Consider the following 12,785-nt stretch of genomic DNA (forward strand, 5'->3'; position numbering starts at 1 on the left):
AGAGGCGGACAAAGTACTCAACTCCATTACTTGAGTGAAAGTACAGATACTGCTGGTCAAACATTACTCCATTACAAGTAAAAGTTGTAAAGACAGATTTTTACTTGAGTAAACGTACAGAAGTACTTGCTTTTAAAAGTACTTAAGTACCAAAAGTACATTTCCTTTTTTATGTCAATGCACTGTTTTATTGTTGTACGTAATACTTGCAATACTTCTGAAACAACTTAGAATACATTACACCTGCTGAATACACTGACTAGCTTGTAGTATATTTGAAATATAGAGCTTTTAGAATGTTAAAAACCTATGGAGAAAACAACAAAACAAAAAAAAAATATTTAACACCCCTACCCACCCCCACAAAAGCAGGATGGTAGTGATCTCACACAGCTCTGACAGTGTGTGCACACATCTATGTGTAGCCCTTCATCCACATTTGAACAGAGTGGACAGTGAAATCCTGTAAATACAGACTGATAAGGAAGAAAAAAAAAATCGAACCTGCTTTAAAATCCAGCAACACAACTGTAGCTGTATAACTTTACAACAGCAACACTGCTTTAACAAAAAAGCAAAACAGCAAAACTTATTTGACATTAAAACAAACATTTTAAATGCTGTCTAACTGCTCTCGCGGTACTTTGATGTCACACACAGAACAGTCTGTGCAGTGCTGCTTCAAGTCCAACACCTATTGTGTTTTATTAGGAGACGCACAACAGTTCTTCTGTGGCTTTATAGGTAATATTTTCACTTACACAATTTAGCAAAATCAGACAATATTGTGTCTAATATATACACAATATTAACTTCCTATTATTGAATTGTTGTAAATAAATATCACATTTGCAACTGGTCAGTGTTCAAAAAATGCTGGGAAATCACTTCATGTAGCCCTGCAAGAGTGATTACTGATAAACTGTCTGAAAAAAAAGAAAGTCACGTTTTAGAGAAGAAAAAAATCACCTACTGACTTTCAAAGCTGCTGCATAGTAACGACTTTCTACTTTGAGGACCTTGATAGAAATGTAGTGGAGTGAAAAGTACAATATTTGTCTTTCAAATGTAGTGAAGTTAAAGTCATAAGTTCCCAGAAAAAATAATAATCAAGTAAAGTACAGATACTCAAAAAGTGTACTTAAGTACAATACTCAAGTAAATTCAATAGTGTATTAGACTTTTTCAACAAATATATTGTACTAATTTTGACATTTAGGCACTTTAGAAATTGTGTTGTAATACACTACCAGTCAAAAGGTTTTGATCAGTAAGATTTGTAATGTTTTTTAAAGAAGTCTCTTCTGCTCACCAAGCCTTCATTTATTTGATCCAAAATACAGCAAAAACAGTAGTATTGTGAAATATTTGTATTACAATGTAATTTATTCATGTGATTTCAAAGCTGAATTTTCAGCATCATTACTCCATTCTTCAGTGCCACATGATCCTTCAGAAATCATTATATGCTTATTTGCTGCTCAAGAAACATTTCTGATTATGATTATGTTGAAAACAGTTTAGATCTTTTTTTCAGGTTTCTTTGATGAATAGAAATTCAGAAGAACAGCATTTATCTGAAATAGAAATATGTTTCTTGAACAGCAAATTAGAATGATTACTGAAGGATCACGTGACACTGAGTAATAATGATCACAGGAATAAATTACATTTTAAATATATATTCCAATCGAAAGCAATTATTTTAAAGAGTGAAGTGACGGGAAATGGAAGTGAAGGTGCAGTGCAAGAGAGAACCTTTAAAGGGGTCATATGATGCTGCTAATAAGAACATTATTTTGTGTATTTGGTGTAATGAAATGTGTTTATGGTTCAAAAAACACATTATTTTCCACATACTGTACATTATTGTTTCTCCTCTATGCCCCGCCTTTCTGAAACGCTTCGATTTTTACAAAGCTTATTGATCTGAAAAAGCGAGGTGTGCTCTAATTGGCCAGCTATCCAGTGCGTTGTGATTGGCCGAATTCCTCAAGCGTGTGATGGAAATGTTACGCCCCTCACCATATTGTGACGACCCCGGGCTGGACTCCGCTTCGTCCACGTTGAAAGCCGATCCGGCGATCGACAGCGTGAAGTTAATGTATTTCCTCAGCGACCAGCACGGATCAGCTCCAGGCATGAGGAAGAGATGTCCTCTTTTGGAAGACCAAACAAAGTAGTTTCGCTTTCACAACGAAGCACACAGCGCCTTCACGACATGGCAGCGGCAGCAACAATACTACAGCTAGAATAAAAGTTACTCCTTCTTTCTTTTCGTGAACATTTGGGCAGCGTTATGCAAATCTTCCCACATCGTGACGTAGACATGTGGGGGCGTGTTAGAACGAGCCATTTTTGGTAGGTGTGGCTGACTCTTAACTTTTATAAAGAATATCTCTTTGGATTCGAGACTTTAGTCTTTGCAACTTTACAGATCTTCTTTATGCACCAAGAGCTTGTAACACTCCAAAGAGAAAGGAAAAATTGAAATCGCATCATATGACCCCTTTAATTATTTTCCACAGCCCCAGACTAAGGATTTAGACCTTTTTTATGTGATGGCCATACAAATAATAGGGTTGTCTGGTTTCAGAAATTGTTGTGGATGTATAGGCTATATACAGGAAATAAGGGGCCAAAATTACACCTTTTGGGGTACAACAGCTTGTCACTGGAACAGGACCCTTAAAAGGACATATTTGTTCCTTTTTTACCCCTAATAGGTAGGCCTACAAATTAGTACCTTAAGGGTACGAATTACTACTCTTAAGGTACTAATATGTACGGTGTACTGCTAGGTTTACTACCCCAAAAGGTACAACTTTGGCCCTTTTTTTTCTCTGTGTGGCCTGGATGCGTGTGAGATTTCCCGGCCTGAAATTGCGTTCCAGTTCGGCCCTGGATGTACCAATTAAATGGATGTACCGATTAAAAAGGATAGACTAATGCACCTTATGTTGTTGAAAGCTGACTGTTAAAAAAAATGTATAATAATAAAATAAAATAAAAAAATTCCTAAAGGATGAAGTTACCAAATAACCTTAGTCAAAATAGTCAAAAAGAATACCTGCATAGTCAAATAAACTCTTGTAGGAATGTGTAGAGTATTCTTATTAAGTTTTGTCATTTTGTATTTTGACATACTTTCATGGTATTGGAATAATGTCTTGCTAGGATTCCTGTGGGATTCTTTGACTAGGAATGCTGCTCAATGACCAATGGGATTGACAGATAGCTGCCAAGACATCAGCATGTATGTTCCTTCTTATGACGGGTGAGATTTCACACTTTTAACTGATGTCTATAAACTTATAAACATGGTTTCAATTGTACCTCATTGGGGACCGCCTTTGATAAATGGACACAGGCATACATCACATTCCAGCTTTTAAGAAAATGACATTTTGTGGAGAAAGTTTTTCTATATTAAAAATACACGAATTGAGAGACTAGTCATATTTCACTGTCTTTTTAATTACACAGATACGTATCTCAACACAGACAATAACCTGATTTAGGATGTTTACAGCGTCACATGTCCAACAAAGCGCACAGTAAGAGAGGGTGAGGGAATTGCAAAAGAGGGGAAAGAGCATGCAAGAAATAAATAAAACTCTCCTGGCACAGTTCACATCGTCTAGAGAATGATAACAGGACCTTGAAAGAGAGAGAAAAAGAGAAAAAACTTAACACACCAACATTTCCTATTGAAACAATGCCTTTTCCTGTAATGATGTATTGCACAATACAGTATAACAGTATATCCAAAATTTATCAAACCAAGCCTTTGTTAGTACAGAAATATGTATCTTGTTGTTATGGTATTTATCGTGTGCGTGTTCAATGCCCGGCCCACTCTGCTAGTCAAAGTAATATTCAGTTCAACTGTAGTGTAAGGCTTCTTCTACAGCCTTGCGTGTTCTCTTTTAAAAGGATTCAATTGTACAGTTTTTTTCTGTTAGACCTAGTGGATGGTATAGTCATTAAAAAATAAGAAAAAAAAACATTAGTGATGCATGACAACATTACTGATGTGCAGGGATATTTTATTAAAAATTACTTAAACCAGTCCAAAATGGTTTGGTGGTTTTGTCGTAGCTGGTTTAAGCTGGTTTTGCTAGTCTCCCAGCCAGAAACCATCTTGGTGACCTTAGGCTGTTTTAAGCTGTTTTGTTTTTTTAGGAGGGCTTTTGGGGTGCCAAGATAAAGAGGTCATAACTTAAACCAAGCTGTTGACTTGTTAACCTTCAGCATCCATTTTACTTCAATAGTATGTTCGCTTAATGTGTAGGATGTAGTTTCTCTCTCTCTTTCCCAATGTCAATCTTTGAACGGAGCAGCTGCCCCACTTGTGTTCACTGACAAGGCCAAATGCTGACTGAATCTAAGCATCCACAAATTTGCTTTGAGAATGACGGCCCTTCAAAATGCCAGATAGCAGCAGAATTACAGCACACAGTTAAAGATGCATTTGCATATTCTTGATTTTGGTTAGTAACAGAATGGCCAAAAATATTGCAAATATATATTTGTATGAGTTCTGGACTAGCAGACACGCAAAGCTCAAAATGAGTTTATGGAGGTTCTCTACCATAACTTTGCTAATGGTGTTATTTTAAAGCTCTTGAGATTCAAGTATAAGTTCCTTAGCAAAACCATTAATAGAAAGTATCTCTCACTCAATTTTTTTTTATCTCTCACTCACACTCATGCATTCCCATAATGAAATCTTTGAGCAAGGTTGGTTTAAATGTTAGAGAAGCATTTGTAATCTTATCTAATGCTTTGGATGCCAGGAACAAGCACTCCCCTGGCTTGGAATTATAGTACAGATCTCTTCCCTTGATGTGTATACTGTCGTCTTGTGCTTTCAACATGGTCATTTTGTACACTTTGGTTTATGGGCATTGCCGCTCACCCACGTTCAGGCTTTTTTTAGGCGACGCAATGTCCAAACGGCTGCTATGGATGTGCAGTTATGCTTTGGTCTGTGCTTTTATCGTTTTGGATATTTATGAGATATGTTTATGTTCAGGGCTCAAAACGTTCTAAGCTAGTACAACTATGCAAGCTCAATTTCACTCATTGTTGCATTCCGAATGTGTCAGAACACAGTTCATGACTCAACAATTCTAAGACTTGCCACAGGGGGCGCTATAGCGGGCATGAATGTAAACACTCTTCTACAGTCAGGTAAACTAAAGTCATGGCAGAGCAACAGTTTAAAGAGAATTTTGCTGTGCAAGTTAAAGTTGGTTTCAACTGTCAACATTTAGCTACCTGAATAATAACACATCCGATTTAACGGCACAGACATTTGAAAGAAACTCCCATCACACCCTTGAGAACTGAGGTTTGTTACTGCCACAGTAACACAACAGTAACACAAGAGTGCATGCTTTTGCATTGCTACGTACTTCTGTAGATTGTTTTTGGCTTAATATGTTGTATAACAGCCCATGAAAAAGGGACTTTGGTGGCCCATCACTTGTATAGACACAAAATATGAACAAAACATACATTCAAAAAAGAAAGTTTTGAGTTTCTATGCTGAAATGTCTTGTATACCTCGAGCAGGATGGTAGATTTGCATGTCTGCTAGTTTCATTCATTCAAACTGTCTTGGATTTGTGTACAGGAGGTAGCTAGTAAGGAAAGGGAGGATGGTGTATGAAAAATCCTCCTCAAAATGTAGGGAGAGAGAGAGATCTACTTCATCAGACTGGTGTTCTAGTAATTCACTGTTTCGGGATCATTTGTTGCTGTTATTTTCTGGATGAGTTCATATATTACTTTAGAAATCCGATAATAGATTATCCGCTTATACCATGTGAAAAATTAAACCATCAACCCACCTCATGCCTAAAGCAACACCAAAACAGAATGAGCAACAAGCAGGCCTTTCAAGTTTGGTCCGTATCAGAAGTATGCCACGTAATCAACAAAATTGGCATTTCAATTAGACTGCAGAAAATGATAACTGACCAAAACAAATGCTGTAAACAGGACTGCAAGTGTAAGCTGGTGGCAAAATTCTAAGTATTTTTACACGGAGGGGTAGTCTTGTCCGTTGTAACTGCCATCACAAACAACCCTTAAGGAACATGAATGTTGGGATCAGCAGAGCTTGCTCGGTGCACACAGCAACTTCTATTGATATTTTCCAGACTACATTAAATATGGGTTATGTTTCGGTACAATGTTGGACCACAACCTGAGGTCCAAAGTAAAATCTGGGAACTCAAGCAAAACCAGATGAGAACCGGATAGTGTTTGCTTGATTTTTGTGTCAGAACTATGGATAACTGAGGGTTTGTTTTTGTGATTGTATGTGCATGCATGTGTGTGCAAATTACACATTGGACCACTGCAGTGACACTTTGGCCCAAAGGATGGCAATGTTACACACAGATTCTAGCGGCTTCCCTCCCAAATGCCAGTCTGGGAACTTCTCAGCGGGGCGAGCTAGGTCAGTCTATTGTGGTTTGGCGTGTTGTTAAAGTGATGCCATTTGTTTCGACACGCTTATGGCTACAAAAATGTCTCGCCCAACATGTCCGTAAGCAGAGTCCTCAGGCAGTAATCTACACAAGCAGTGATGTGAACACCACTTCCTCCTCCACTGTTACAACAGATGTAATTGATCATTCAGACAGAAAAGATTAAATGGAGAGAAATCAAATTCTAGACATTATACTTTAAAGGTTTCTGTTATTTGGCAAACTCATTTTTGGACCTCTTTTTAAATACTATGTACATTCACATTAATTTACTGTGGTAATTTTAGATATATTTATATGTATATTTATATTATAAGATACCCTAAGGGCCGTTTCTGAGGTTCCATTCAGTAGCTGAATTCTCTTTTCATATTGCACCTCCGTTCTCTCACTGTCTTACAATGCGAGCAATATAAAATATTCTACATGAGGATTCTCACCATCAATATTGATACAACAAATCGAACAATAGGTACAACACAGCTTCTCTCCCATTAGAGTGTCTTTTTCTGTCCAATGTTTGGCTGAAACCTAAAAGAAGACAAAGAAAGAATGCATTCCTCATTCTGAGTACGCACACAAGCAGATATTGAAGACAGAGACATCCAGAAACAGAAAGTAATATCTACAAGCAACGTTTGATCCCTTCATGGATATCTGCTTAGAGGTTCTGTCAAGAGACAAAAGGGATGAACATACAGAAGATGGGGGGAGGTAGAAAGAGCGAGAGAAACGAGAACCAAGTCTACACCAGTCTCGTGAGACTCTAGTCTTGTCATGCTTTGGAAAACGAGGGAGAATGAAATCGTACAACAAAATGAAATGTCTTAGCATTTAGAGAGCTTTAGGAAAACCAAACGAAAATGTTTGAGAAGAAAAGGCTCATTCTTAGTGTACAATCCAATGAGGTTTTTGGCAGTTCCATTGCCATTCGTCTTTCCTTTTGAGACCAATCTGTCTCTCTTCGTTTACTCATCCTCACCTTGCCTTTTGTTTTCATGTCATTTCTCTTTGCGTCGGACTGGGTGACGTACTTTAAATATCCCAGGTGTGACCCTCCCTTGCCATAGCGATGGATCCGGGCTAAAGTCGGCGTTCCTCAGGATCTGAGTGGGCAGCACAGTGGGCACAGTGAAGGTTTGAGTGTCTAGTCACCATGCCACCTCTCCACAGACTGTGGAACTCTGGGCTGGTTTTACTGCTGAGGAGGTGAAGTTGTTTGCGTTTGGTTACAAGATGAGTGCTTCTTAGTAACTTTGGCAGTGTAATAAAAAAGTTTGGATCATGTCTTTTTTTTTCACTTAAAATTCATTTGGGTTCACGTCAGTACAGAGAGGTGAGTCTGGTGTAGATTTTCTTGGCTCGCTAGCAAGGTAGTTAACAGGTTTTATTATTCTTATTATCATCATTATTATTTCTTTTGGATTTTTGGACTTTTCTTTTGTTTTAATTAAAGCCAAAAAATGAAATGCAATGTGTCATGTTGTGAGGAAAAAGCTCTGTGGAAGATTTTCCGTGTGGCAACAAGCTCTTGTCCATTATTGAAATCCCGCATTGGCGGCTGTCGGGTCATTTCAGAGGAATCCATCCTACATATATTTAGTCCTACCTGGGTCAAGACATGTTCAGAGTATGGTGCCACCCCAATTCACACAGAGCACACCTCACTTAAAGGGTGTAGGTAACTGAGGCCATGCCTAAAATTGTCTTATACATGAATAAAACATGTAACATGTAACAATACGTGCTTTCTTGGCTTTCTTGGTGGCATCCAGTATACCAGACCCTGCTCATGTTGCATTAAACACAGTAGATCCTTTTGTGAAGGAATCTGAACCTTGATGGGTTTTTTGGAGATTGAGAAAACAACATGTGGAAGCCAGGTTGCCGTAGTTCATTTTGAGAGGATGGCTAAGTATGGTCGAGGTTCCTCAGCTTGTTTTGGATGAAGGATGTTGTAGCAGCAGTAGACGTGGCTGGGCATGGGTTAAGATTTGGGGTTCATCAGTCAACGGGATGAGGAATCCATCAGGGCAGGTGTTGCTGGAGTGGTTGAGCGAGAAACGCTGCTGGAGCTCGCTTCTTTTGGACTGCCACTGCTGCTGGTTTGCCCCACCAGGGACAGGGGGCCTGGAGGGGTGCTCTCGGAGTGTGTGGGGGGCACGCTGGATGAGGAGGAGATGGAGGTGGTAGATGGTGTCCCGAGTGGCACGCTGCTACTACCGGACAGGCCCTGGCCGCATACGTGATGGTGCTTCTCCCAGTCCTTGTGCTGGCAGAAAGAGCCACAGTAGCGCGCAGTGTTGCATCCGCTGCACGTCTCACTAGCCTTGCGACCACAGTTCCAGCAGCTCTGTAGAAGGAAGACGAACGAGGACTGTTTTATGATTGCCATACAAATAGATATCAGTCTCCATGCCATGATAAAAGAATGCACTTAAACACATACTACATTAGCTTATGAGACTAATTGTGTTTAATGTTGCATGCTTATATGTGGGCATGTTTCCAAATGACAAACTATCATTTAGTACTACTTGTACTACTTCTGTAGTATGTACACTGTAGTGTACACAGTATAATACGTGAGTTTTCTTTATGTGTAGAATACCTAGATGACCTGCTGCCTTTGCCAAAATGAGCAGTGAACAACCAGAGCACAATGTTTTCATTGTGACAAATGAATTGAGGCAATATCCAATAGTAGGCAGTATGCGGTATAGTTGTCATCTATTCTGAACATCGGATACATGTAGTACTTACTTCACTGGAGTCCTCCTGCTGGTTAATGACAGTCAGCGCATCCTCAGAAGCCTGTCTCTTAGCCTCAGCCAGAGCTCTCTCCATCTTGGAGCGCTCGGCAGAGATCATCTCGTGAGCTTTCCTCTCAGCATCCAACACCGCCTTCTGCATCTCTGACATGGCCTGTCTTTTCACTTCATTTACTGCTTCCTCTGGAAATGAGAAAGGAATATCAAGAGAAAAAAGTAAGACATTATACCCCTAGACCACTGTTGTTCCTCTCAACATCCTTTATTGAGGCATTCAAAGCTTTCAGCTTGTTTAATCTCTCCAAACAGATGTACATCATCCAAGATTTAAAACATTCTGTCAGAAAAATAAGCTATTAATAATTGATCCAAATGACAGTGGTTACAATTATTTCCAGAGTTGATAGGCAGTAGACATCTTGAAAGGTTGTTCACAAGCTTGTCTATTTACCTAACAATATATGATTAAATATTTCATATTTTTTTACTAAGTGGATAAGTGTCAGCACAAATGCATGGCTTTGTTATTGAGGCTGGATCACTCCATATAGAAGAAAGAAAACCAGGATGATTTGTGGCAAACCTTGTTCTACAAATGTTCTACACTGTTTGAGAGTAAATGTTTGTGTGCGCGCGTATATCCATGTGTTTTCATGACATGCAGGTGTGAATGTGTAAGGGTGTTGTCTAAAATAGAAATCCAACACCTGACTCATTAGCGCTCTGAACATTAGGGCTCCTTGTGCTCCACTGTCTTTCCTTGGCCTTTTTTTAAATGTGAACATTTAACATAAGCTCTAAACCCTAGTGAGCTAGGTGACCTAAACCACATTTTAGGGCATCACAGTCACATTTCCAATGTGAAGGCTGTCCCAAATAATAGATAGCCATGCATGCTGTCTTAGAAGATTTGGCCAAAATCTGATGTAGCATTGCATGCATAATTTTCCGAAAAAGCAACCCCAGATTGCATTGTGACAAGCAGAACTATTAATCCAAAATGGTAGACTTTGGTAGATGTTTCAAGATTACAAATTATTATACAGATATACTTGTATTGCATTCAGTACTGAAAATAATCATACACATTGTGAAATCAAATTTAAAATGAATTATTTTACCCAATATTTGTGTGTGAAATTTTTTTTGTGATTCTTTTAGTATCATGCTCTTAGCTTAGCAACATGCTAACACCAAATTAATCGATTCTCTTGTGCCTCACACAAGGAGTTGCCTATGCGAAGTCTTTAAAAACAGTCACTTTCAAAGTTCCATTTATGTTAGGATGCTGCATAAAGAAGTAGCTGTCTATATACACAACTACACAGCTCACTAGATTTGAGAAGAACTACTGTTTTGTGGGGTTATGGTTTAGACAGTATGTGGGTGATTTCAAAATCTGTCAGGATATGATGTGCTTGGTGAATGCATGTGTATTGCTGCAGGGGGTATACACACACACACACACATTCTTATTGCATATTTTGCATATGTCTGAGCTCTATACTCTTTGCCCCATAGTGTGTTTACTCTAGAAAGCTGGTTGTGAGGAGCCCGGTCATAAATATCTGTCATAACGCACCCTCCATTCAATTCTCCATAGACTTCTGCCTCAGGCTACTAACTGACTGAGTGTATGTGTGTGTGTTTCAAATCTACATCACTACTGTCTCAGCTGGAAAGCTAGTTAGTATTCAGTTTGTTCTCTCCGCACCTCCCACACACATTTCCTCATTTTTTTTCATCCTGTCTTTGCCTTCATTCTTCACTTCTTTGCTTTTTTCTTCATCTTTTTGGTTCCCGACAATGTTTCTGTATCTTTGAAAACACTAGACTGCTTAATCATAATCGGAGCATGCACCACTAAAACTAGTTTGCAAATTTAATTAATTTTTATCAAGGAGACTTGGGAGCAGATGCTAGAGCATTTGGCACATAATGGAAAACATGGGGCGGCAATATTAACATTTTAATCCCACAGGGATATGACAGTTTTCTTTTTTTTCTGTTATTCTTTTGCATTTTCAAAGACAGGCCTCACCAAAGGCAGAAGGACATGAAAATCTAGACACCCATAGGCCATTCATGTTTGGCACATCTTTAATATTTCAATGATTTCTCATAGACAGCAATGAATGGATAAAAAACGTTTAATTCTACATGAATTAGCAGTTTCTTAACATTTTATCAAGATCCAATGCAGAAGGACATGAAAATCTAGACACCCATAGGCCATTCATGTTTGGCACACCTTTAATATTTCAATGATTTCTCATAGACAGCAATGAATGGATAAAAAAAACGTTTAATTCTACATGAATTAGCAGTTTCTTAACATTTTATCAAGATCCAAGTAGTCTTACTTTTAGTAATCTCAGTTTTCATTTTACCTCTGGAAGTTTCAGAAGAGAACTGTCAATGGTTTAAACTATGGTTTCACTCAGTCTGCCACCATCATTAATGATTTTAAACATTGTTCATCAAATTCTGATTTCATCAAATCAAAGTCTGATTTGTCTGATCTATGCTATCCACATTAATTTGATAGTTATGTCCTCTTAATGCATGTCAATATTTGTCTCATTTGTTTACATTAGATATTTCAGGAGAAATACCTGCAAAATTTTTTTTAAACATAACTAGAAAAATTATACAAGGCCATCTATGCAATAAAATTAAAAAAGAGCAGGTTGGTTTGTAATTCAGGTGCTGTTACTCACCCTGCTTGTTCTGAAGTTGCTTTAATGCTGGAGAGAGCGGGATACTTGTAGCACCTGCATGAAAAACAACTGCCGTTAAAAAGGCTTTTGTCACAGTGAAAATGCAGCTAAGTTTTACAGACAACAGCAGCATCATTTCAGCATTTTATATTAGTAATGGCATATTGATTTTACTCAGCTGTAATGTTATTGGTGTGGGTCACAGTTAATAAGTGCCCTTTGATCTCTGACCTTTGGGCGAGTGACACCACTTGTGCTCTTGCTGACCCCATCAGTATTGTGTGTGACCTATATGGCACAGAGGGCAACCAGGCTTTTGTACAGCCCCCATAACTTTTTACTGTATATCTAGCTCCAGTAATAAAACAGACTCTAGTGAACAAGAACAATCCAGCCGTGCTTTTCCCTCACTTCTCTTTCTTTGGGCAGGGTCACGTTTTTTGGTCCTACCTGTGCTGCTCTGCTGTTGACTGCTGCAGGTTACTGCATTCTCACTGCAGCTTTAACTGCAGTTGTCTTTCATGGTCATGACAGATGGAGAGCTTTTAACAATAATGACATTCAATGGCCTTTCCCGCTCCTGGCTTTGCATAACTACGGCTGTGAGGCCCTGCAGGCCATTGTGCATATGTCTGTGTGCATGCGTGGAAGTAGTTGACAGTAGACAATGCACTTACCAGCCTTCCGCCAGATCTCCTCGGGCAGGTAGCCTGATGGGGGACGGTGCAGGAAGTCTCTGTGAATTTCTGTAAAAGAACATGAAAAAAGCGACTTGAGTTTACCTGGATGAG

The 12,785-nt window shown here is 38.8% G+C and overlaps 1 pseudogene; it reads right to left on the reverse strand.

Moving 5' to 3' along the window:
* Positions 1-7,792: 7,792 nt before the first annotated feature.
* Positions 7,793-12,785, reverse strand: part of LOC107600357 (protein CBFA2T3-like) — a 78,351-nt pseudogene continuing 73,358 nt past the window's right edge.

The sequence above is a fragment of the Sinocyclocheilus grahami genome, unplaced genomic scaffold (genome assembly GCF_001515645.1).
Source record: "Sinocyclocheilus grahami isolate Dianchi unplaced genomic scaffold, SAMN03320097.WGS_v1.1 scaffold282.1, whole genome shotgun sequence".
In the NCBI taxonomy this organism is placed as follows: Eukaryota; Metazoa; Chordata; class Actinopteri; order Cypriniformes; family Cyprinidae; genus Sinocyclocheilus; species Sinocyclocheilus grahami.